Below are 27,515 nucleotides of genomic sequence, written 5' to 3'. Positions count from 1 at the left end.
CAAGCAACTCAATTCGTATAGCACAGGAGATGCAAGCAGGACCAAATGAGTGAGTAGAAGCTGATTTGCCCAGACAAGTTAACATTAACAGAATATTAAGGTTGTTGGACTGGAATTTAAAAACCAAGTAATGTTGCCATGTGCAACATGGTAAACTACTTTTTCTGTGATCACGGTGTTGTGCATTTCCTGTGCAGATGGCAGTAGTTGTTTTGTAATGAAGACTGAGGGTTCCTGCATAGGCTTTGTGTACACTGCATCATAAAGTCAATTTTAAGGCAGTTAGCTTGGTTTTACAGCGTCACTGTCGTCACTGTGAATGCCATTAGGTCAATTTTAGGGATTGCCAAGCTCGATGTTATTGCACCCGCAAAGCGAGTCAGCGTAGCACCAAGTTCTAATTTTAAAAGGTCAGATTAATGCTAGTGTGGAAACAGCAATTATTTACATCAACTTTCTTGGCCTCCAGAGATGTCCCATATGTATCCCACAATGCCTCACGGTTGTCCTCTCTGGCTGCTTCCATCTCCACTGCTCTCCAGATGCGCAGGAAGTAGGTGACAAGAAGCCTGTGAATTTGAATTTGGCACCAGGAAGCCCAGGAAATTGAAGTGGGCACTTGGGCCCATTTTGAATTAACTTCTTCATTACCAGTGTGGCGATCGCATCTGCCCATGAAACAATAGCCCCAGCACGGGGTAGTGGTTTCTTCTCTGCACAGAACCTACCAGGATTGGCCAAGTTTTCTTCAGTGCTGGTGCCAACCCCTGCCCCACTGCACCATATGGCGGCCAGCCTGTGGGGGTCACGCTTCTGGGAGAGGCCCAGAAACTTCTTTTCTACAGTTCACATTTGTGCAGGGGAACCCTCGCCCCGCACCTCCGTGCCAGGCTGTCAAGGTCTATCCTGCACCCAGCCACGTGATGTGGGCAGCCCCGTCCCTAATAAAAGCACGTGCCTCTGGTGCAGTGCAGACCATGCTGCCAGACAGCACCGTATCAGGGCCTGTGTGTGGTGAAGGCTCCAAAGGCAGGAAAGATTTTTGGGGGCTGGCTGTCGCCGGGGAGAAGTCTCCCTTCCCCACGCTGCAAAGATCATATGTGGGAAGGCTGGCCTCTGCGCTAACTGATACTGGGGGCTGGCCCCTCTGCTGGAGAAAGCCCCTGCAGGGACCGAGTCAGTTACAACCCCCACCCATCAATGTATGCGGGGAGACTGGCCCCCACAGCCAATGATATTTGGGGCTGCCCCCCCCATGAGAAAAAGCCCCCGAAGGGCACTGTCCCCTGAAAGAAGCATGTCAACTGGTCCCTCAGCTTCCACCCCACCCTGTAGCACAATCCATCTTACCAAAGCAAGCTTCAGAAATTTGGCTCTATTTCAAGAAAGCTCTTTTTGTTTTCAGTAAACTGAATTGTTTCCACTATTGTCTGCAAGATGGCTCATACCATACATACTGTGCTTTCCGGGGGGCAAAGTAGCTGCAGGATCAACTGAGGTGGCACAGTCACCTGAGTGATCCCAAGGCACAGAGTCATTCTGGCGTGTGGGTATGACAGCCCCCTGCTTGGCGCGCAACTTGGCTGCTCAGGCAAAAGTTGTACCTAAAGGTGTTCTTTCAACAGGGAAAAGCAGCTGAGCAACCAGTTCACATGGTTCAGTCACCTTCTGAAGCTGGCCTGTTTGGTTTTCTTTCACCTGGGATTCCCTGCTTTTCCTTTTTCTTTCTGAAAAAATATCCATTTGCTTTCCACGGGAGGGGAATGAGGGCAATGCAATGTGCGAAGATGGCATCACATACCCACAATCACTGGTGGGGTATTTTTATTCTATACTGAACCAGTGAAAAAACTCAGAATGCTACAGGGCTGACTTTGTTGTTTTGGAGTTTAAGTTTTCAAGCTTTTCTGCATAGTGCTCAATCAAAGGAAAACAGTGCAAGTTTCTCAGGCTAAGTCTGCATTACACAGCTTTTAGCCTCAAGCCTGTGTTGAGACAGCCCTGTCACTAAATGTTGGCAGGTGAATGCAGGTGTCAACACTTTGGTTGACAAAATAGCTCTAGCCCGCCCGAGAGAGGTTTTTTTGTTTGGCAAAGTTATTCACTGTGGCAAAACTTTTTTTGTTCCGTGGCTCTTTGTAAGCACTCAGGTGCAACAAACATTGTGTTGTTCAAAACAAAAATGCAGTAAAGTAGCACTTTAAAGACTAACGAACTAATTTATTAGGTGGTGAGCTTTCGTGGGACAGACCCATTTCTTCAGACCATAGCCATACCAGAACAGACCCCAAGAGTAGATTAAGCCTGAGTAGCTACAGAAGCTTTCAAATTTCTCTCCAAGGCATCTTCCCAGGTCATTCAAGATTGCTACCTCTTGACTTACAGCAATAAAATGATAAACTGTCTTATACTTATACCAGCATCTGATGAAGTGAGACTGTGCTCACGAAAGCTCATGCTCAAAACTTTTCTGTTAGTCTATAAGGTGCCACAGGACCCTTTGTTGCTGTCTTATACTTGAGCTTGGATCTTGGCACAAGATGATAGGGGCATAAAGATCATACAGTAAACACTTTTCATATCTGGCAGCCCCAGGACCAGTAGGTTGCTGGATATTCAAGTATTCTGGATAATAGAGAGCTATACCTAGCAATGCATAATGCTGAAGAAAAACAAGATTCAATATGAAGAAACAAACAAAAATGTATTCAGAGTATGCTATTTACCAACAACACTAGTACTGTACACTATAAATTTACGCTGTATTTGTGTTTACTTTCACTATACTGTATTTATGGCAACCGTAACTAAAATTTACTTTTGGTTAAAATGCCAGTAATTTGAGAGGTCCTGATGATTGAATGACAGTTAAGACTGAGTTTACTGTATACCCATGTGGAAACTCAAGTCAGTTTTTATGTCAGGAAGGACAGTTGAAGCTCATTTTTAAACTGCTTTCTTAAATAAAAATAAATGGCCATGTTGCATCATTGTGGCTACGTCTACACGTGCAGCCAACATCGAAATAGTCTATTTCGATGAATAACGTCTACACGTCCTCCAGGGCCGGCAACGTCGATGTTCAACTTCAACGTTGCTCAGCCCAACATCGAAATAGGCGCAGCGAGGGAACGTCTACACGTCAAAGTAGCACACATCGAAATAGGGATGCCAGGCACAGCTGCAGACAGGGTCACAGGGCGGACTCAACAGCAAGCCGCTCCCTTAAAGGGCCCCTCCCACACACACTTGCACTAAACAACACAAGATACACAGAGCTGACAACTGGTTGCAGACCCTGTGCCTGCAGCATAGATCCCCAGCTGCCGCAGAAGCAGCCAGAAGCCCTGGGCTAAGGGCTGCTGCCCACGGTGACCATAGAGCCCCACAGGGGCTGGAGAGAGAGCATCTCTCAACCCCCCAGCTGATGGCCACCATGGAGGACCCAGCAATTTCGACGTTGCGGGACGCGGATCGTCTACACGGTCCCTACTTTGACGTTGAACGTCGAAGTAGGGCGCTATTCCTATCTCCTCATGAGGTTAGCGACTTCGACGTCTCGCCACCTAACGTCGAAGTTGGTGCCGCTACTTCGAAGTAGCGTGCACGTGTAGACGCAGCTTGTGTGTTTTAAAAAAACAAAAACTACCCATAGATAGACATTCTACTTTTTTGCTTAAAAATCATCATCAACAACCATGGGCTCAGTGCCCGTTGGTGTCCAGTGCCTCCCCCACTGTTTCCTTCCATCTTTCCCTGTCCAGTGCGGAGCAGCTTTGTTTTTGTAGACTAGCTCTGCACCAATCTACTACATCATCTACCCATTCTCTGTGGGGTCTGCCTCTCCTGTTTGAACCATCCATTTTGCTGAATACCAGGGTCTTGACTTTTCATTCATTCTGCAGATATCCCCAAAAAGCTGTAACTTCCATTGTATAACCTTTTGTAGTAGGTTCTCTTTTGGCTGTTAATTCCTCATTGGTGACCTTTTGCCTCTATCCTATTCTCAAGGTCTTTCTATAACAACTTCTCTTGAATGCCAATATTCTTCTCTTTGAATCTTTTATCACCCATATCTCACATCTGTACAACATGCTGCTGAATACGCTTGTTTTCAAGACACTAAGCTTTGTTCCTAAGCTAATCGCTTTGTTTTTCTGGATCTTATGCGTTGCCTTCAAACTCGCTCTTGCTTTCTCTATTCTAGTCACAGTTTCCTTCTTACAATCTAGATCATACATCATATTGCTCCCCAGGTACGTGAACTGTGCATTCTCTAGTTCAATCTACACCTATCTTCCCTTTTGCTTATCTCCAAATACCATTGTCTTTGTTTTATCGATGTTCATAATCAGCCTGTACCACTTCCCTTCCTCATTTAACACCCGCAGCATTCTCAACAGCTTCTCTTCATCTTTCTCAATGGTAACTACATCATCTGCGAACCTCAAGTTGTTAATTCTCATCCTGTGCGCCGATATCCCTTCTACCTCCTTCCTTGATTTTACCCATTGCTCTCTCTAGGGGTTTTGTGTTGAAGATACTTGGCAATATCGGATCTCCTTGTCATGTACTTGTTCTAAACCAACTTCCCATTCCTCCGCATGTTCTCACTGCTGCCTCTGCATTGTCATTGATATCCTTCAACAGCCATATCAGTCTGCTATCCATGCCGTACAACTGCAACACTGCCCAAGTCACTTTCTGATCTTTAGTATCAAATGCCTTCCGAAAATTAACGAAACAATTGTAGATGTTCTTGTTCTTTTGTCGAACTTTCTCTGCTGTCAATCTTAGTGCCAATATCTTTCCTAAATCCTGCTTGCTCATCCTCTAAATGTTCTTCTGTCTGCAATCTCAGTCTCTCTGTTGGTACCATCATCAGCACCTTGCCTAGATGACTTGTTAGGGCAGTCCTTCTGTAGTTCTTGTACTCCCGTGCGCTTCCTTTCTTGTGTCTTGCCATTAGCATGGATCTTGTCCATTACTTAGGTGCTCTCCCTTCTTGCCATGTGTCGGGGTACTCCCCACCCTCCACTTGGAGTGAAGAAAATGAGGTCCTGTGGCGATTTAAAAAAAAACCCACCTTGCCTGTAACAGACTTTAAAGTGGAGAAGTGACAATACACACTATGACAAAGCCATGGGCAGACAAGTATGTGGCACCACGATGACAATAGTGAGAGACTTGTAGGGTTTTGTGCTGTCAACAATCTAGTCATCAAAGGGACTCTCTTCCCACTCCGCAACATTCACAAGCTGGCTTGGTGTTCACGAAACAGCGGAGACGAGAACCAGATCGACCATCTGATGATCAATGGCACATGGAGATGCTGCTTGTAAGATGTGAAAGTGAGGCAAGGAGTGCACGTTGGTAGTGATCACCACCTAGTGATGGCACTTGTGAAACTCAGACTGCGAAGAACAGGCATTAAGATACCCATACAAAGATGCTTCAATGTTGAAAAACTACGAGATGTTGCCACGAAGACTGCCTTCACCATTCAACTGAGGAACAGGTTCCAAGCTTTGCAAGATTTAAGGGGTGACGTATCTACCAGTATCACAGACAAAATCAACATGGTATGGGAACAGATTGCATCAGTCTACGCAAAGAGTAGTGAGGCTTGTCTAGGTTTCAAGGATAGGAAGAAGAGGAAGGAGCGGTTCAAGCCCAATACATGGAAGGCCATCAAAGAGAGATGGGACATAAAGAAGATACTGGTAGATGCTAAATTCAGCTGGAATTCAAGAAAGATACAAGCAGAATTACAGACAGGCAAAAGGAAAAGTGAAGAAGCTATTGAGGGCAGACAAATGAGCTTTCATGGAGGATGTTTCAACAAAAGCTGAAGATGCAGCTAATTGAGGGAGCAAGGAAATGTGTACAGAATCACCAAGCTTGTTTGTGGCAAGTATCATGGCAGGACAAGTGCCCTCATCAAGGATAAACAAGGGCACTTATTGACAACAGAGAGAGAGCAAGAAGCACACTGGACAGAATCTTTCAGAGAAGTTCTGAATAGACCACAACCTGAAGAAGTGGACATCCAAGAAGCTGAGGAGGACCTAGATATTAACGTTGATCCACCAGAGAGAGAAGAAATCAGTGCAGCTATCAAATCCCTGAAAAATGGTAAATCTTCAGGATTTGACAGCCTGAACGGAGAGTTGTTTAAAGCAGACCCAGAACTTGCAGCCTTCATTCTCCAACCAGTGTTTACGCCATTTGGAAAGAACAACAGATACTTATGGACTGAACCAAAGGAGTCAGCCTCAAGATTCCCAAGAAAGGAGCACTTAGCAACCACAGCAATTGGCATGGGATCACCCTTCTATCTGTACCCAGCAAGATCCTAGCCAAGGTCATTATCCAGCAGATCTCAGATGCTGTTGACAAATCTCTGAGGAATCAACAAGCTGGATTTCACAAGGGACGGGTATATGTAGGCCAGATTGTCACCTGGAGAAACATCTTAGAGCAGTGCACAGAGTGGCAGAGACAGTTGTATGTAAACGTTGTTGACTTTGAGAAGACTTTTGACAGCATATACAGAGAAAGACTTTGGTGCATTCTGAGAGCCTATGGAATCCCTCTACAAGCGTCCAGCTTATCAAGAGTTTTTACGCCAACTTCACGTGCAATGTGGGATGCTGCAATCCGTGTTTTGAAGTCAAGACTGGGGTCAGACAGGGTTGTGTCATGTCTGCATTACTCTTCAACATGGTGATCGACTGGGTGATGCGAAGAGCAACAGCAGGGCTACGTCTACACGTGAAGCCTACATCGAAATAGCTTGTTTCGATGTAGCAACATCGAAATAGGCTATTTCGATGAATAACGTCTACACGTCCTCCAGGGCTGGCAACGTCGATGTTCAACTTCGACGTTGCGCAGCACCACATCGAAATAGGCGCTGCGAGGGAACGTCTACATGCCAAAGTAGCACACATTGAAATAAGGGTGCCAGGCACAGCTGCAGACAGGGTCACAGGGCGGACTCAACAGCAAGCCGCTCCCTTAAAGGGCCCCTCCCACACACACTTCCACTAAACAACACAAAATACACAGAGCTGACAACTGGTTGCAGACCCTGTGCCTGCAGCATGGATCCCCAGCTGCCGCAGCAGCAGCCAGAAGCCCTGGGCTAAGGGCTGCTGCACACAGTGACCATAGAGCCCCGCAGGGGCTGGAGAGAGAGCGTCTCTCAACCCCTCAGCTGATGGTCGCCATGGCAGACCCTGCTATTTCGAAGTTGCGGGACGCGCAACGACTACACGGTCCCTACTTTGATGTTGAACGTTGAAGTAGGGCGCTATTCCTATCCCCTCATGGGGTTAGCGACTTCGACGTCTCGCCGCCTAACGTCGAAGTTAACTTCGAAATAGCGCCCGGCGCGTGTAGCCGCGACGGGCGCTATTTCGAAGTTAGTGCCGCTACTTCGAAGTAGCGTGCACGTGTAGACACGGCTCAGATGTGTCAAGGTGTATCAGATGGACACGTTTTTCCACATTGGAAGGCCTTGACTTTGCGGGTGACCTTGCATAGCTTTCCCACACCCATCAACACATGCGAGAGAAGACACAATGCCTATGCACCTTTGGACACCAGGTTGGATTAAGAATTAACCAAAAAACCCAGAGATTATGACTCTCAACATAGATTCACCAGCACCAATCAAGATAGATGATGCAGACTTACCCAGCACAGACAGCTTTACATATTTAGGCAGCATCATCCGCCATGATGGAGGCACCAAGAATGACATCCAGAGCAGACTAAGCAAGGCCAGAAATGTCCTCAGAAGTATGAACAACGTATGGAGAACCACACGATGCAGTGTCCACACCAAGCTTAAGCTGTACCAGAGCTGTGTCATATCAACACTACTATATGGCTCAGAGTGCTGGCGGATGACAGAGTGGGACCTTGCCAAGCACTCGCTTTCACACCACCAGCCTTCCCAAGATACTTTGCATCTTTTGGCTGAAGACCAGTCTTCAACCACGAGCTGCTCCTGTGATGCCACCAGGAGGACATGACCACTATCATCATGAGAAGATGTGGAGACGGGTAGGGTGTGTGATGAGAAGGGGGCAGACATGCAGCTGCCTTGAGCACATGAAGTCTGGGGCAACTTATTGTCCCAAATTTGCTGGTACCCTACACAGTTACCTATTCTATGTGTTGGTAAGGGATGGCTTTGACAATAAGGGCTGCCTTTATTCAGCGGGTCCCAAAACAAACCATAGCAATGTTTTAGCTCTGATGCTCTACTATCAAACAGAAATTGTACTGTTTAAAAACACGTGCAAAAATCTCAGTTCCACTTACCAACATAGTAAATGTCCCCACCATTTGTCTGTACCCAAGAGGTGACAAAATGAAGAATCTGAAAGTCTAATAGCATTTATTGGTAAAAACATGGCTTCTATATAAAAGTTAAATAACGTCGGCACACGTTAAAGTGAAGTATGATTTGGTGACACCAATTTAAGTTGATTGGAAATTGCAGATCTGTCAAAATCCCAACATTCGGTGGAGAGAGTTGGATCTGACAGAATTCTGATGGAACTCTGCACGTCAACCAGGCTCAAAGTGCGCTTGCTTTCCTACAACCCTGTCTCTGCTCGGGCACTCCAGGACCTCCGGGCCGTCTGCCAAGCAAACTGCCTCTGAGCTTGCACCTGAGGGCTTCCAGGTAAGTGTGCTCAGCACCTGGTTTTTGACATTAGGGAGAGCTGGGGGATGCATGGCTGGAGCCACACTGGCATGGCTGGCCTGGATCCCTCTCCACATGGCTCAGGAAAGCTGGGACTGGAGGGGCACAGTGTCCACCTGGTTTCCACACCACGGGAGCTGGAAGGAGCCCCAGTTCCTGGCATCCCACAACTTGGGGGAGCCGTGAGGGGCACCGGTGCCCCGTTCTCAGTGCCCCACTGCTTGGGGGAGTCAGGAGCTGAACCAGTGCAGCTGCCACCTGGCTCCCAGCTCCCCGGCTTGTGGCAGCTGGGAGCTGGACTGGCAGAGCTGCCTCCCAGCTTCCCACAGCTTACAGGAGCTAGGAGCTGGACCAATGCGGCTTTTGCCCCATTCTCGGCTCCCCACAGTTTGGGGAAGTTTGGAGCTGCAGCTGCCCCCCACATCTGTGGAGAACCCCCCCCCCCGACTCTTAGGGTGAGCATTTTGGGTGGGACATCCCGTATTTAGCCTGGGGATGGGGCTAAATGGGGCCCAGGGTAATTGCCCCAAAACATCCAATGGATGGGACGGCCCTGGTGATAATTAAGATGCTTGAACCAGGGGCTAGGCTGGGGATTATATGCATGCTTGCTACACAGTATAAATTTCTTGCATTTTTCTTCTTTTGTTGCCATTTTTGCTTCTTCACCACATAATTTGGGTTTGAACAGAAAACAAGCTCTGCCCTGTGTTAGATATGGTGTCCTGCTTCTTTCTTGGCCTGACATGTTTACATATACAAAGCATTATGAAGAAATTAGAGAATGGTACAAGGGAGCTCAGAAATCCTTTTGAAAACCGTGTCAGTTTGGTAATTCACTGGCAGTAGCAGAGGAAGTGAAATCTGTTGTTTGATACCATAGAAGGTAGCATTGTGCCCCTCTCTGTCTCCCATAAAGGATGGATTTATTTTTGGTATTGAGACGTGTATCATCTTTGCAGCTACAAAAAGCTAGTTGCAGCATAAAAATCAGTTGGAAATAATGTACTAGAAATTCAGGGGTGAGGTGTGTGTGGTTTTTTTTTTTTTTTGGATGTCTAACAAATATGCTTAAATGTCTGGTTTTCCTTTTTTGTTTTCTTGGGGGGTGGTAACTTTCCTGTCCCACTCCAGCTAGGAGAAACAGTACTGTATCTTGATGTCCCACCTGTTTTAGCTGTTACTCTGATGGCATCAAATGATAGCATGGATGTTTTGACTGTTAAGAAGTTTAGTGAAATATCTGCAGAGGCTATAATTAGTATTTTAATTATCAGTGTCTAAAAGTGGACATGTGAGAGAGCTGGTTAAGCTTCGGCATAGTGGGGAAAGAGTAATGTGCTCTTGTAGCTCCCGTATGGGCCTGGAAGTTGGGAAAGCTGGACTCTGTTCTTTGGTGCCACCACTGACTGTGGGCAAATCACTTCCCAACATGTTTTCAAATTTCCAGGCCAAATTTTAGGCATCTAAATATATAAACACATGACCAGACTTTCCGAATGTCATGGATTCCCTAGAGGTTTTTAAGTCCCGGCTTGACAAGGTCCTGGCTGGGATGACTTAGTTGGTGTTGATCCTGCTTGAAGCAGGGGCTGGACTAGATGACATCCTGAGGTCCCTTCCAGCCTTATGATTCTATGATTTGATGCAAACCATCCAGACATTGGGCGGGTAAAATCAAGAGTTTCTCTGAAACCCTACTGGATTTAATAGCAGTCTTTCTGTAGGTTTTTGAGCCATTCTAGACAATTTTACGATGGTGGTGTAATTTTCTCTATGAGAGCTCTAGGTGCTTGACACCTTGGAAGAAATCAGTACTTTTAGTTTTAAATGCAAGGCAGGACACTTACAGTTAGTAATTCTCTCCCCTCCTTCCTACCCTTTGCCCTCCCCTCTTCTGTCCTATGTATCTGATTTGTCAGTTTTGATTTCAGTTTTTTTTGTATCTCTGTTATAAAGCCATCATGTCGTTTCCAGTGCAGCACTATTTCCAGATCTGAAGAAGTGGGTCTAACCCATGAAAGCTCATCACCTAATAAATTATTTTATTAGCCTTTAAAGTGCTACGTGACTGCTGGTTTGTTTTGTTACCAATCTCTTAAGGATGATATGAGGCTCTCTCTCAATGTTTGTAATGTTTTGACATTTTTAACAATAAAGTGCAAATCAGGCATGAGCACTTCAGCCTTGTCGTGGTGTGGGGTTAGCAACAGACCCACAGATCACATGAGATGGTTATTAGTCATGAGATTCTGTTGTTTCATCCATCCCCTTTCTTTTCCATAGGAACAGTTGTATGCGACTGTAGTGTGGTCTCCCTGTAATACTCCTCATCTAGCCATTTCCCTTCAATCTTCTGCTCTCATACACCAGTTATTCTCCTTATCTGGCTACTGCTGCAGCCTCTGTCCATGCACTGTAAACAGTGTCTCCTTCCACCTCCTCCCGCCAATGCATTTGGACAACCTTGGTTGCTAGATTCACAGCCTTCAGTAGGTTAGAGGGTGGAAAATTCCTGTGCCTTAATCCTCTGTTTTTCTTTGCATGACTTAGATCATCTTTTCCAAAGGCATGTTTGTTGTAAGACCCTTCAGCATTGCTGCTGGCTCCTCAGTTGAAGGGCATTGGAAAGTCAGCCTGACAAAGTTGGGAAGAATGTTTGTTTCTTTTAAATGGGAATGTACTTCCAACCTCCCAATGACAAATTGCAGTAGGTTTAAACATGCAGCCCCACCAACACTTAACATACACAGTCCTGACGTTTTCCAGGGAAAGGTTGTTAGGCAAGTAACATGTCAGAGCCCGGGGATGCTCTTTGCTCACAGGGGCTACGTCTACACGTGAACGCTACATCGAAATAGCTTATTTCGATGTAGTGACATCGAAATAGGCTATTTCGATGAATAACATCTACACATCCTCCAGGGCTGGCAACGTCGACGTTCAACATTGACGTTGCACAGCACCACATCGAAATAGGCGCTGCGAGGGAACGTCTACACGCCACAGTAGCACACATCGAAATAAGGGTGCCAGGCACAGCTGCAGACAGGGTCACAGGGCGGACTCAACAGCAAGCCGCTCCCTTAAAGGGCCCCTCCCAGACACAGTTGCACTAAACAAAACAAGATCCACAGAGCCGACAACTGGTTGCAGACCCTGTGCCTGCAGCATGGATCCCCAGCTGCCGCAGCAGCAGCCAGAAGCCCTGGCCTAAGGGCTGCTGCACACAGTGACCACAGAGCCCTGCAGGGGCTGGAGAGAGAGCATGTCTCAACCCCTCAGCTGATGGCTGCCATGGCAGACCCTGCAATTTCGAAGTTGTGGGACGCGCAATGACTACACGGTCCCTACTTCGACATTGAACGTCGAAGTAGGGCGCTATTCCCATCCCTTCATGGGGTTAGCGTCTTCGACGTCTCGCCGCCTAACGTCGATGTTAACCTCGAAATAGCGCCCGGCGCGTGTAGCCGCGACAGGCGCTATTTCGAAGTTAGTGCCGCTACTTCGAAGTAGCGTGCATGTGTAGACACGGCTAGGAAGAGCAGGCAAATGACAAACTTCGTGCTGTCACAAGTGACACTGCAGCCATCCTGACAGTGCAGTTTTAACATGCTGGATTCACTTATCCATCAAAGAAGTGACACTAAGTCAGAACTCCTGTGGGTGACAAGATAGAAATGAATATTCTTTGCTTTCAATTAAACTTTGTCTCTTCAGTATTGCATGAGGTTTGTAGGGTTTTCTTTAATGCGGAGCCTCTTCATCAGCATACTTTAGTTCAGGTGCCCAGAAGTTTACCTAACATGCACAGTTCAGATCTGGGTACCTAACACCAAAGTTTGGGGGTAAAGAGTTCCAGGGTGGTTGGGAACTCCTTGGTAGGTGCCTTTCACAGACTGGAGCTGCACCAGAACCCAGCTGAAATACAGATTCTCAAACACCTTCAGTATGACTAAAATACTGTGTGTCAGACTCCCCAGAGATGACTGGCCATATGCTCTGCAACACCGAGCCACTCCAATGAGGCCTGGAGCCTCCAGAGTGACGGAGCACCTTGCTGGAGGGCTTCACAGGAGTGAAGCTTATGTGTTCAGTGCCTATTTCAACAATATCGGCTAGCGTGATTAATAGGGTGGTCAGGTGTTGGGTGTTTGATCTGTACCTGCAGGAGGAGGAGGTGCCATATCATCACTCTCACTTGTCCCTGCTTAGCCAGGGTCACTTCCTGTCTGCATCAGGTAGGTGCAGCTCCTAGCCCTGGCTCTGTGGGTGAATCCCTACCAAGCCAGGCAGTGGGCAGGGAAAAGGAATGAGTGGAAGGAGGTAGGAAAAGGAGCTAAATGGGGGTATGGTCTCAGGGGAAAGGGTGGGAAGGAGTGGTTGCAGCATTCCTGTTGAAGTGTCTGGTTTATAAATGTTACAGAATTTGCAAAACTAATGGGTAACAAAAGTAGTGACATAAACTGCCTAATGCAGGCTTGAGAGCCCGTTACGTACCCTGAGTACCCGATGGGCTCTCCAGCTTGTGCAGGTTGAACCTCTCTAGCCCTGCGTGAACTCCTTCAGCAACACCATCGTCTGAAATGAGTTCAATTAGCTGGACAACCACATATGCATGTGGCCAAGTTGCCGATGGTCCTATACAGTTTATTTGCTGCCACCAGTCCTGACTGTCAGTGTTCCGTGTTATTATGTAGATCTGTTGTACCCCAAATGTCTTCTAAGAGCCCAGTAAGTAGTGGGGGTGTTGGTAATGTGCTAAACAACATTGACCTGGTGTGGTTTTTCTGCACAGCACGGGTTAGGTCCTGAGGGTGCCGAATTAGAGAAGTGCAACCTGTGCTGAATCCTGTGCCGCACTGTTTACATCACTATTATTTTCTTTCTAACTACGGTGGCAGGGTGAGGCCAGGGGAGATAATACAAGAGGAAAAACAGGGTTGTGTCGAACTGGCAATCAGACAGAGTGGGAGCAGCTGTGGAGGAGGCGGTCCAAAAACAATTAAGGCCAGCTGGTCCCACTTAAATCTACCTTTAAAAACACTTTCCCCAGCAGAGCAAGAGGGAAGAGAGTGAGAGGCGAGCGGAGAGATGCAAGGAGGCCAGAGTCGTGGAAGAGAGAGAGAGTTTGGGAGGAGCAGAGGAGATCAGGAACACCAGAGGCTGCAGAGGGGGTTGAGGAGCTTCAGCAGTGAGCATGTGGACTCCCTAGCCCTGGCAGCCCTGGGCTCAGTCATAGGCTGGGAAGAACTGGTTACCCAGGTGGAGCAGATCGAGAAGGAGGACTCGCTGGTGCTGCGGCCTGGGGAAGTGGCCCGGGGAGAAGAGCTGCTGCTCCAAAGGCTAAGGGAGTCAGCCCTCCCCAGCAGCAGCTGCATAGGGTCCCTGGGCCAGAACCCAGAACGAGTGGGTGGGGGCTGGGTTGCCCCAGACCACCCCTTAAAGTGGGACCAGTGAACTGAATAGAGGCCTGGAGCCCAGGACCGAGACTGACATTCACACTGACTTGGGCAGGATTACCTGTGTACAGAGCTTGTTTTGTAACTGAAGCCACCATGGTATGAAGCCATTTGTCAGCAGCTTACGCTTGGTATTCTGAGTCCAGGACCGTAGGAGTTTTCTAAATCTGGTCCCTATCAAGGCCTGAGAAGCTCTGGGACAGGTTATTCCCTCCTACCAAGCCAGCCATCTTGCATTAGGGATGCAAATATCCTCATCATCTTGAGCTCCTGTAGAGGGCTGTGTGCTAGTGACTGCAAGATTTGTCATCTATATTATCTCAGTCAGGGCTGATTTGTTTTAATTTAAATGCAGAATGGGTGCAAGAGAGCCATGGGGCGAGCGGTTCAGCGGAACATTGCTCCTCACTGAGATGTCTCCAATTAAAAAGTAGCGCAAGGGTTGATTTGGAAGAGGGCAGCAAGTGCAGTGAGATGTGCATGAAGATTTTCATAGTACGTGTGCCCTTTCCCCATAATTTGAGTACCCTTTATGACCATGTAACAGCAACCAAGTGTCCTGTGGCACCTTATAGACTAACAGAAAAGATTTGAGCACGAGCTTTCGTGAGCACAGACGCTCACGAAACTCATGCTCAAAACTTTTCTGTTAGTCTATAAGGTGCCACAGGACCCTTCGTTGCTGTTACAGATCCAGACTAACACGGCTACCCCTCCGATACTTTATGACCATGGTGTCTTTATACCCAAATGGTTGGTTGTTGGATACTCAGGTTTAAAAATAACTTTACACCAGGATATCCAAACGTTTCCACAATGAGAGCAGCAGAGACAACTTCCCTGAGCCCTAAAATTGCACATAAGTGCTGTATAATTTACATAATACTTGTTATAAACATAAACGAACTTAACTATGGTGTCTGCTGTACTGTCATCTTCCCTGAGAGGTCACTGCATTGCATGACTATTAGAAAGAGAAATAAGATTTATGCAACAGCAGTTAAAATCTGCTACTGTTGCTTGTTTTGGTTTTGTGCTCCTTTTGTGGAGAGTGGGTGGCATTCTGGATGGTCATCCTTCAAACTATAAATTCAGTGTAGTGGCACAATTTCATTTTCCTGTGGTCTCCCTTCTACCCTTTAGGACCGTAGCCTGGGTTGGGATATCCGTAGGAAGCGTGTGCTTGTGATTGAGCATAATTGGTTTCTGAAAAGAATTGCTGCTCCATGCCAAGGCAGTTGAAACCACATTCCTTTGGCAATCTGAACTAACATTAGATAAGAGCAGTTTATGTCAGAGTTGCTTGCCTAATGGCAACATTTATTATAATTAATAATAACCCCCTGAGTCAGCTGAGCCATCTTCCTGTCTTCTGACAGATGGGAAGTCCATCATTTTCTTGGAATCAGAATATGCATAGAATACGAGTTTTCAACCTTCAGCAGCAAGCTTAAAACTCAAAAGAGGCCCAACCTTAAGTTTTTGTTGTTTTTGGTTCGGCTGCGTTTTTTACTCTTGAAGGGTGAAAAGTTCTCTCTATTTTGGGTAAAAATCTTTCTTACCAGGACACATTGATGTAGGAAGAGAGCCTGAAACATAAGCCCTTGTGTTAGAGCAGGGGTTCCCAACCTATGGGTCAGGACCCAAACATGGGTCGCGATTAGATTTGGTAAGCGTCGCCAGCAACTCTGAGCTGCACATGGCTCTTAAAGAAGCCATCTGCAGCTCCTTAATGCTGCCACATCCAGCAGCTCTATCAGTAGAGAAGCAATTACATGTTACAAAGACAGCTTCTCCACCTTTTGATATTCGTAGCCATCCCAGGCAAGCCCCTTAACAGACTCTTGCAGTAAGTAATTTCCCCCCCCCTTCCTCCTTTGGTCCCCCTTCTGTTTTATGTAGCTGATTTATGAGTTTTCACTTTTTATTTCTATCTCCCCCAGCCCCTGAAAGTGACTCCCCCAAGACTAAGTGCCCCCCCCGGTTCCTCCAGCCCCTGAGTGTGACCCTCCCAGCCCCTCCAACCAGAGTGTGGCCTCCCCCCCTACCCCTCCAGCCTCTAAGTGTTGGATTGAAGCTGGGGGAGCAGGGAGGGGGGAGCAGTTTGGAGATGAGGGTCTTTTTCCCACCGCAACTCAGATCAGCTAGAATAATAAAATAATATAGTGTTGTTATTTTGTTATTAATGTATTTCCCTTTTTCTATGAAATAACTACTATGAATATATAAACATGAGGGGGTGCAATTTTATATTTTTGCCACAGGCAGAAAATGAGCTAGTTATAGCACTGTTCCCCCCGCACCAAGTCTTCCTGAATTGTCAAAATGGGTCGCTGTCTGGAAAAGCTTGGGAATGGCGTATTAGAGGCTTGATTTGATGCCTGAAGCCTAAACTAAAAGAGTGGTCAAAGCTTTGCTGCTGTAACTCAATGTTAAGCTATGAACCAGAGGCAAGGCCTGCTCATAGAATCTGGCAGGCACAGGGCTGATATTGCAGAAGCACATTCTTAAGTAGTGGTAGGCATAAGAATACACATGCAAACACATGCCGAAAGGATGGTACCAGAACACCCCAAAACCAGCACATTCCCCACAGAGAAGAAACTTGCTGACCCACTATAAAGATCAGGACAGAAGGACGGCATTATGGATAGAAAAGTTTGGATCAAACCAACATTTAAAGACAACGGATGGCACCCAAATATGTCAAAGAGCAATATGGAACTTGTTTGTAGCTATGTATAAAAAGATATCCGAGGACATGTCTTTGGCTGGCTTAGGAGCTAATGGAAAGTCCTGCCATTAAGTAAGCTAGTCCATTAATGTATCTGTAACCATTGTGCCAGGGTATTAGGACCATGCTTTGTTGACAATAAACCTGGCTAGCTCTGTGCTACGAACTAAGTCTATGGTTATTGGGCAGTTTGATAAAGGTCTGCTGTACTGACAGACCTAGGACAGCACACCAAGGACTTCCACACACAGCCAACATCTTACAATATCTACAAGTGCAACTAGATACCCCACCTTGCAGTAGACGCTATTGATTCAAAAACACACAGTGCTAACCCTCCAATGAATGATTAATATTTTTAAAAACAAATTTAAACTTTATTTTGCATGGGTATTTGGAGGCTTATGATGTCAAATGTGGTTTGATAGGTAGGACGTGATCTACTGCTCTTTGAAATCAAGGAGAATCTTTCCTTTACTCTTAATAGATATGAGATTATACCATGGTAGGATGGATACAAAGAGTGCAGGAATTCCACCATAACTCACTTTTTAGTTTTGTAGAGGCTTTTTTTATGGGGTTCCCCCATCACATCTCAGCACCTTGCTAAGGTGGAAAAAGTATTGTTTGTCTCCTATTACAGGTGGAAATTGAGGTCTGATAAGATCAAGTACCTCTGCCTCTGCAATCATTGTAAACATGGAATGAAAGAGAATAGGAAATAACGTGCTGCAAAGGAGAAAGTGCTGACATCTAGTCTCAAGGTTATCAAGGCCTAATTTTGCTGGCATCCTTTCATCTGCAAGAGATGGTGGGAATTAGAGTCTGCAATGCAAATAGTCTGCAATGTCTCACGTGACTGAATAGGCCAATATGAGATCATATCATTTTTGGCAGTTATTGAAAATGTATGTATATTTGTTGGGAGCTTCTTGATTCCTGTGGACTCTTTTCTCTTCATCCTGTAGGAGCCGGCTCCTACAATGGACTTTGATACCTGATGGAGACGATGATGCCACTTATTACGATCACTTGCCAAGATTTCCGGTTGGTCAGGATCAATTCCAAATTCCTTCGTACTTGCTTGCACATGTCTTTAGAGTGAAGCTTGGTATGTCCTCTTGTTTTTAATTCCTCTGGTAGCTTCCATACATTGTGTCCTTGGGTGTGCATCCATCTTCCAACCTATAAAGATGGCTCAGCCAGCACACTTATCTTTGCTTGAGCAGGGGTGTCACACTTGGTGAATTTGCCCTCTGTGGAACTTCTGCACTGGTGACTTTATCTTACCATTTGGTATTGACTGTGCAACATAAACAGCGTAGGTGGAAACTTTTCTCCTGATGAGCATAAACTGTCCAGGTTTCCCAACCATACCAGGACTAATGTTGAGGTGTTTATATACTGTGTCTCCTGGCATGGCTGGGGCTAGGCTGTCACACTGACTGCCTGCAGACGTCGGGGAAAGAGATGAGGGCCCTATGTTCCGAATATGATTATGGCTGTGGTAATATTCCCTGATGCTAGCACATTAGGGGTGGAAGCAGAGAGGGGTGAGCCATGGAAGGAGCTCCCAGCTCTGCCTATCATGCAGTCACAAGCCAGAGTGGCTTGCTAGTCACGCAGTGGGGAGGTAGGTCTCCCATGGAATGGGCCATAGAACCTTAGCCTGCTCCATGCAAGTAGCGTTAGTAGGGGAGTACTGGCTTATGACACACAACATACTAACACAGTAACACCTCAGCAGCCTCTTCTGGTCTAGAGGGGAATGGTCAAATGGAGCGAAGGTGTTTCAACATCAAGCAAATGTCTTCTGATCGAAGAGTGTGCAGCAGCATTTTTGACATGATTGAATATTAGAGTTGCCAGTTTTGACTGGACATATTCCAAGTTTCATCACATGACATGATCTTTAATTAAAGATTAATCCTTACTTCCTGGAGACTCCAGGACAATCCTGCAGGGCTGGAAAATCTGCCACCTTGGGGCAGCACTTACCGAACTTCAGGTGAGTGTGGGTGGGGGCACAGGGATTTTGCTAATTGTGCTATGGATGATATCTATTGGAATCTCTCAGACAAAAACCTTCTTGAAGGGAAGATTTGGCCAGCAAACATGCCTTTGCAACCAATGTATTTAGCTGAATAAATATTTCTTACCCCAGTGCCTTTCCCAGAAGGTATGTTGTCACCTTGTACCTGCTCCAGGTTCATCCGAACCTGGAGAACAAGTTGTTTGGGACACAGAAACAGAGAGCTTGTTTCAATGAAGAAAAGAGTCTGCTTTTAGGTAGCAATCCAGCTGGCTGTCCCCCAGCTGCCTTCCCAGGGTCATGCACTATGTCTTGTATTGCTTTCCAGAGTCTCTGTTGGTGAGTATAGTAATTCTTCCTGCTAGTGGAAGTGGAAGGGGTACGTAAGTTTAGGTTAGGCGTCAGAAAACGCTTACTGGCCTGGCTTTGTTTCTGGCTTGCTGTGTGATCTTGGATGAGTCACTTAAATCTGTCTCTGTATCCTCATCTACTTTTGTCAGTCTTGCCTATTTATTTGGGCTGTAAACCCTGAAGGGAGAGGATGGAGTGTTTCACTAGGCACATGTACTGTGCCTAGCATGTTAGGGCCCTGATCTTGAGCTAGGTCTGTGACACTACAAAAGTCGGGCTCCTCCACTTCCTGAAGCTTCTTGGCAAATATCGATATGAGAGCTCTGAGCGTAGGCTATGGAGGGGCTGGGGGCTAACTTCAGTTCTGCCAATGCCCTGCTCTTTGATTCCTTGTCCTACATGCTGGCAGGGGACAGTGGAGAAAGAATTCCTCAAATGGCCTCCCGTCATTCCTGTTTGGAAGTCTGTGCACCAGACTCACTTCATTGTAAGTGGATGACTGGAGGCTTCAGAAGCTGTGAAAAGTTGGTTGGCTGTGCATGCCACAGCCTTACAAAAATGCGCAGGCCTGAGTGAGCAGGGAAGCATTCAGAGGAGTGCAAGTAGCTCACTAGGCCTGTGTTCTGTTACTCTGTTTTAGGTGCTGCAGCATCTGCATGACCCTGGGCAGAGAGCGATAAGCTCAAGCATCCTGTTCAGGCAGCTCTTCATAAGAATGGCCACACTAGATCATCTAGCCCAGTATCGTATCTTCTGACAGTGGCCAATGCCAGATGCCCCAAGTGAGAGTGAAGAGAAAAGATTGTCTTTGAGTGATGCGTCCGTCTTCCTCCTGTTAACTTGCCCCCAGAGTGGTGAGCCATGCAAAACCCCACCCTTTGGCAGAGAAAGGCACTCAATGGAGCTGCCACAGACAGAGCCATCCGAGAGAGGACAGTTCTCCAGTGCATCCACAACATCCTTTTATTCATCAGTGCCTGGGTGTGCTGTCCAATGGCAGGTATTGACTGGAACCTAGGTAGATTAATCTCTATTTATTAGTGTAATTTGCCATGATCCTGATATCAGTCCCATGTCATTACTAGTGCTCATGAATAATTTCATACTGAATGCAATGTTGTAGCAGCAAATGTAAGAACAGAGTTAAGTAGAACATTTGAACACATCAGTCAAGCTGCATTTATATGATTAGCTAGAGGGATTTCACTGCTTTTTGCTAACTTTCTTATTTTTAGGATGCTTAAAACACCAGTTTGAGGAATAGAACTGAGAATAAATATGTAACTCAAACCGAATAATTCATAAGGTACTTTTAGTACCTGGCATTATTTGAAGTTGCTGTGGAATCCTATTCCATCTTATTGCCAACTGAGCCTTTGTCTGATGTATTAGATCAAAATGTATTCCTGACTCTAAATGCTAACAACAGCACATTCAATCCTCTGGATTTCAGCGTCTAAAGTGGGTGTTGCAGGAAACTTGGCACCACTGCTCTTTGTGAAATAATAAACACAGATGATGTTGCTTTGGGTTTTATATAGACTTGGACCTGGATACTGTTGCTTTGCATCAGATGATTCATAGACAAATGGCGACTATTAGCTTTTAAAAACAACATGACTAATTGAAGAAGATTGAAGAAACATACTTGTCAGGTTTCACAGCGATAGTTTTTTATTTTTTACTTTGAACTGACAGAATATTTTTCACGCTATTCCTCCAGTGGCTACATTATATTATTGTGTTTTGCATCACTGATTTTTCTTTTTCTTTCCGGTGGGTTGGAACATACCTGTAGAGATGACGCTTCTCCTCTTCTGTGCCTTGCTCAGGCTTTATTCTTTATAAACTCCTGTTCTCCACATGACCTGTATCAAACACATAAAAGGGAAAGGTCCATTCTTGATAAAAGTGAGCTGCAAAGATATTGGCAAAAGAAAAATATTCATCTTTATTCCAGGGTTCAGGGGTCTCTACATCCTGTTATCTTGACTTGGGGTCTTACACTTTAAAGCATTAAAAAAGGGTTCATCGTAGAAAATGCACTGAATGGGTGACCTTGAGGAGTCAGGTGAACGACCTGTGACACATCAGGGCACAATCCAGACTGAGTAGCTGTGTCACCCTTGTCCTCTTTGGAGTCCACTGCTTTGCTGCTGGATTGCACCCAACTAGCCTCCAGCATCTAAGTGACCCCCACAGTGTCTGTGCTGCAGCCAGGCTGCCAGATTTTGGCTCTTACTAGCCTTGGTTATGCAGCAGGGGACCCCAAAACACCCCCAGTCCCAGATCTTCCCTCAGAAATGTACGTTTTTCCTGGTCAGGACCAATATACTTAGTCCACTGTTCCTTTCAGGGAATAATGTGCACAACTTGTTACCCAAATGGATTTACCCACACACGTGAGCACTTACCCACTTGAGCACACTGCATTAGATAACACAGTAAAACACGTATGAGGTACACACAGAGAGATTGTGAGCTCACATTGTGAGGCACAAAGATCAGAAATGGTTAAAAGAAAACAAAATTTTCATGCTTATTGGGGCCTAACTTAACAAACAAGGCTAGATTCAAGGCAAACTTTTCTCATGACGCTTAATCAGACTGCTGAAAGCAAGCTGTTTAGGTCAAGAGCTCTCCCCACAGGTCCAATGGCTGCTTCTTTTCTCTCTTCATGTGCAGTACATACGATGGGCAGGGAGCAAGAGGGGTTATCTGGGAGTATTGCCCTCCTTTTTCTAGCTTCAGTCCTCCTGGAAAAAAAAAACATTTCCAGCTGAGAACCAGGAGCTGCAGTCTGTGGAAGTGGAGTCCCTGCTGTTTTTGTACATGTTTGAACATCCTTTGACTTCCCTTCCTGCTTGTTGAGTCTGTTTATGGGTTAAATGCAAATTAAGCCAATCACACATTCTGTTGTTTAGGATGGACCTGTTCTGCCAACTTCTATGTAAGCAAGGCTGTGGGGTTTGGAATATGTGCTGCTAAGAATCTTATAATGGCACACAGTGTTACAACTTATTATACCAGAATAATACTGCTCATTTAATTAGGAGTTTTTCAATGACACCTCACAAGACATGCCTTGTACAAAGTCACGTCTCTGTAAAGTGTGGACACCCAGGGATAATTATTACTTTTGCAGCCAGCTAGATTGAGGCAAGTCATATTCAACATTCATTCATCTGGCAATGGGTAAACTCTTGGCCCTAGTAGGTTAATTCATGACCAGCTTGATCTTAAGTAAACTGACTACAAAAGCCGTGGCTGAAATCTCATAGTTAACATAACCACTGATCCTCCTAGCCCTCCCCTGGTGTTAGTGATGGTGTCCCTTCCCTCTGCCCACTTAAATGGGAGACCATTCTGCTTCATGGCATTGCTCAGGCACTGCCCAGTTGCAGGAGAACAGCAATTCAAGTGTTGGGACTGGGGGCCTTTTGGCAGGAAAGACTACAGCAAACAGCCTTTGGGCAGGTTGGGGGAATCAGTCTTCTGGCTCAGATCCTCAGACAGAGCAGACAATTTTAGGATTCATCCCATCAGTCAGGGTGGAAGCACAAGCAGCATGTAAGCTTACGTCTTCAGACCAGGCCAAACAAAATTTTAGGGCTCAGACCCTCAGGGAAACGATCTGGGGACTAGTATGAGAGAGGGAGCCATGTTAGTTTGTATCTTTGAGACTTATAAGAAGTCCTGTGGCACCTTATAGACTAACACATTTTGGAGCATAAGATTTCGTGGGCAGAGACCCGCTTTGTCAGATGCATGAGTTGGGGGGTGGTTTTAGAGGGGTACTTAAAGAGTGAGGTCCCAGTAAAAAGGAGGACCAGAGCTGACAAGGTCTATTCAGTCAAGGTAGAAATGGCCCATTATCAGTAGTATGTATCAAAAGAGGAAAAAACAAGTCAGATTAGACAGGGGGATGTGACCCATTGTCAGAGTCTAGTGTGGAGATGTTAACACCCAGGGCAGAGAAGCTGCTTTTGTAAGGGGCCAGCACACACATCTGATGAAGTGAGTCTTTGCCCACAAAAGCTTATGCTCCAAAATATCTGTTAGCCTATAAGGTGCCACAGGACTGCTCATTGATCTAGGGACTCAGGCCTTTGGACAGGGCAGAGCAACAGCCTGTCATTCTAGCTCAAGCAAATGGCAGACAAATGCAGGCCTCTTGGCACCTCCCCACACTAGACCACTTCAGGAGTGGGGTTGGCAGCAGAGGTAGGGGACCTGGGGCCACCCGTATGCCACTGAGTCTGAGTTTAGAGCCCTAAGAGTGGTGGAGCGTTCCACTGTGGGTCAGCCAGTGTCCACCTGAAACACACTTCCTACTCTCCCACCCTTGGGTACCTGCAGTGCGGGGTTGTCCCTAGCTTCTTTAGGGGATGTGGCAAGAGGCAATCCCAGTAGCTCTTCACCTGGGTTGGCCTCCTCCAGGGGCAGGGCATGGTGCAGCACAGGTTCCAGCTTGGAGACATCTGACTCAGACTCAAGTGATTTAGTGTGTCCTGCCTCTTGGCTTCTGGCAGGAAGGGTCAGGCTGGTCTGGCTTTGCCCACTGGGGATCACAAAGTGGTTCCTCTAGCTCAGTTGGAGACCGCTGAGGCTTGAACCTCCTCATGGTTGCCAAGTTCCGAATGCAGCTTTGTGTACGTCCTGGGCAGGGGTCTGACAGCCTAGGCAGTGTGTGCAGGGAGAACTGCCTGAAGTGCTGGAGGCTTTTCCGGAGGCTCTGAAACTAAAGAGATGGGAACTAAATAAGGACAAAACTGATGTACGTTGGTTTAAGACCAGTCTGTACTCCAGCCCGTTGTGTGGTGTGAAGAGCTAAGACCCAATCAGATACTCTTATTAAACATAAAAGTTCTGCGAGTGGTCCCTCTTGGTGCTCCACTCAGGCTTTGGTCTGTTCAGAGTCTTCAGAGCAGTGTCCCTTGCTCCGTGCGTGAACACCAAGTGCCTCGTGCGCTGGCCCTTCTGTGAAGTGCAGACGTGGCGCAAGCCCTGTCGGTTCCTTTTCAACCGCCCTGGCTGAAGTTGGACTTTAGAGCAGCTCCTTTTTCTAACAGAAGAACGTAGAACTCTACCATTAACTCTGACCCCTTTACCACATAGAGCTGATATTATCCTTTTAACGCCACCACAGAGGGGAAAAATAAGTGGTGGCTGCTGGGGCAGCGGCTTTTTTCCTTTTTAATGTGATGGTTGCCAAGGTCACCATTCTGAACTTTGTATTGGGAATAAACCTGTTCAGTTTTCTGGGATCTAAGATGGGTCTCCATCCCCCTGTCTTTTTGGCTGTGAAGAAATACTTGGAGTAGAACCCTTTGCCCCAGAGTTCTTTGGAAACCTGTTCAGTTTCCTCTAGAGTGAGCAGGTTTTGCACCTCTGCACCTCTGTGAGGGAGCCCTGTTTACTTCCCTAAAACTCATACTTCCTCCAAAGAGGCGATAGTATATACCCTTGATGCAAGATAAGCGGTCGTGCTCTACCTTAAGAGGACTAGAGCAACTAGAGAATTGGACAAACTCTTTGTGGCATAGTCAGGGCCTCATGCAGGAACAGCTGTTTCTGCATAGCACCTATCCAGGTAGATTGCAGATTCCATACGCGCTGAGTACCAACTCAGAGGAAATCATCTGCCCCAGACTATCAGGGCTCACTCTGCACAGGCAATGGCCACCACGACAGCCTTTCTGAACAATGTGCCACTAGTCGATAGCTGCAGAGTGGTCAGATGGTCCTTAGCCTTGCCAAGAGGGCAGGAGACTGGACTTGATGACCTCCCGAGGTCCCTTCCAGGTCTATGAGACGTGTATCTCCATATATTTATATTTAATGGTTCGAAGTTACAGAGGGAGAGGTGTAGGTTGGATATTAGGGAAAACTATTTCACCAGAAGGGTGGTGAAACACTGGAATACAATACTGAGACAGATGGTAGAATCTCCATCCCTAGAGGATTTTATGTCCCGGCTTGACATAGTCTTGGCTGGGATGATTTAGTTGGGGATGAGCCTGCTTTAGCGGGAGGGCAGGGATGCTGTCAGGGGAGCAGATGGACTTGAAGGGCACCAGGCTGCTGGAGCTGCATGCTGGCTGGTGGAGGACTGGGGTGAGGAGACCTGGGGCTCGGGTATTGGACCCTATGTGGCTGGGAGATGGAGCAGGGTTGGGGATTGGGTTTGAAAGGGCTGGGAGGTGAAGCAGAGGGGCAGGTGGCTGTGAGCTTGAGTCCAACGGGACTGGGAGGCAGAGCAGGTACTGGGGCACTGGGCTCACTGGAGCTGGTGCCCCCTGTGTCAGGACACCGCCGGTGCCCCAAATTTAGCAGTGCCCTACGCAGCTGTGCATGCTGCATATGCCTAAGGACAGCACGGCCCTCTAACTGCCTCATTCTGCTCTCAGCCATCTTCAGTGGTACTTTCTGGCAGCACAGCTCCATTGTGAGCAATGGGGTGGGGAGGGAGTGGTTTGCAGGGAACTGTGTCTCTGCACTAGTGTCCCTATGTCCGTGGGATTTCGTAGTGAGCTGTGGTAAATGGTGCATATAGAAGGCAGTATCCACTGTTGCCTATTTGTGGGCACACGTATTTCTCTTCCTTGTGCTCCACCCCCACCATCAATAGAAGAGAAGAGCTGAGAATGCGTGAGAGTGAATTTGCACTGAGGTTTCCCATGTAAGGTTCACCCTGAGCTGGGCTGCTCTGGAGGAGTGAGTAATATACAATAGGCCTTTGTCTTCACGTGGATTGATTTGTTATTTTTAACTCTAAATGTCTAGTTTGACTCTGATCGGAGAGCTCTTTTTTCCCCTGGGGCTCAGCAGTTCATCCTTTCACACACCCCTTGATTGCACAAATTTTCATCTATCTCTTCAGTGCTAGAATGAAGGCAAATTATTCCCATTACATCTGAGTCAGAGCCCCTTAGAGTTCAAATGAATGAGAGTAACCAAAATAGATGTAAGAAGATAGGGGCTGAGGTTTCTGCAGGAATTTTAGGTATTTTAGTGGCCTCTGTGTAGGCTTCTTGACAGAAACCAATTCTCACTCACATGCAGTCATACATGTGAAAGTCCAAGTTCTGTCCTGAGCTTGAAATACATCGTTCTCATTGGCTGCTGTATCTGGGAGGCTCTGAATGAGCTTATTAGAATTAGGCACTAAATTAACTATATTTTGCTTTTGCATACTTGTGATCAAATTCTCTGGCTGGAAAAAAACCTCCTGTGATTTATTGTAAACGAGTAGCACTGTTGGGCCATGCAGTGAGAAAAAGAGAGACTTGTAACTGGCACGTACTGGGGTTCTTCAAGTCATGCCCCTGTGCATGTGCCACTGTGAAGTGCCACAGGACTCCTGTCCTTGGGATCAGAGCTCTACACCACACATCCTCTCCTCACTGTGCAGTCCGACTTTCAGTGCACGTGTGGAGAGAAAATGGGTGGCAGAGTTTTTGTATTGTGGGCTGTTGGGCTCCACTTAGTCACTTGTTCCCTGTACAGCACTGTAGGACCGGTCACCAAAAGGCCAGTTATTGAGAGATCGCAGCCAGGGTCACATGACAAATCACACTCCCGTTTGACATTGCGGCTCAGTCCCATAACAACCCACGCTATGTCCTTCCTATGTGCATTTACTGAATGTGAAATCCTGGGTGTCGAAAGGGAAAGGACAGCCAGAATCTCTCTAGCCCTGCAACAGGAGAGGCCTCTAGCGCTTTCCCGTCTCTCCTCTTCCCAACCAGAAAACACATCCACAGATCCTAACCAATCTGCACTCTCGTGTTCAGAAAGATTAGGAAAAATAGCTTAAAAACAACAGCAAAGGAGAGTCCCCCTAACTCTGTCATATTAAGAATGTCTAGATCAGGGTTCTCAAACTGGGCACCCTGTCCCCTTAGGGGGTCACAAGGTTATTATGTGGGGGCACACAAGCTGTTGGCCTCCACCCACAAACCCTGCTTTGCCCCTTGCATTTATAATGTGCTGAAACTGGAGTCAGCAACCTTTCCGAGGTGGAGTGCCGAAATCTGACCTTTTGATCCAATGTATGGTCTGAGCGCAGGTGATGCTTTTTAAAGGCATTAATAATCATACTTACAGCAGCCTCATAAATAAATAAATTAATATGTAGAGCTTTACCGTTTAGTTGGTGGCTGGTGGCATTAGCTGGTCTTTTGTTAATCCACAGGTGATAAGGCTTTGAGC

At 46.6% G+C, this 27,515-nt stretch overlaps 1 protein-coding gene across 47 annotated transcripts in view; it reads left to right on the top strand.

Annotated features, from left to right (window-relative positions):
* Positions 1-27,515, top strand: part of SORBS1 (sorbin and SH3 domain containing 1) — a 284,604-nt gene that overhangs the window by 39,893 nt on the left and 217,196 nt on the right. For 44 of the 47 annotated variants that reach the window (XM_074999656.1, XM_074999654.1, XM_074999646.1 and 41 more), the window contains one exon: positions 17,887-18,029. The exons of 2 other annotated variants lie outside the window; for them this stretch is intronic. The gene's annotated coding sequence lies outside the window, so the exon portion shown is untranslated. Of the gene's footprint in view, positions 1-17,886; positions 18,030-19,982; positions 20,302-27,515 lie in introns of those variants that run through there. One more of the 47 variants, XM_074999621.1, reaches the window with a different exon arrangement.

Source organism: Carettochelys insculpta, chromosome 7 (assembly GCF_033958435.1).
Source record: "Carettochelys insculpta isolate YL-2023 chromosome 7, ASM3395843v1, whole genome shotgun sequence".
Lineage (NCBI taxonomy): Eukaryota > Metazoa > Chordata > Testudines > Carettochelyidae > Carettochelys > Carettochelys insculpta.
The sequence above is the reverse complement of the archived record's forward strand: the minus strand, read 5'-3'. Positions and strand labels throughout refer to the sequence as shown.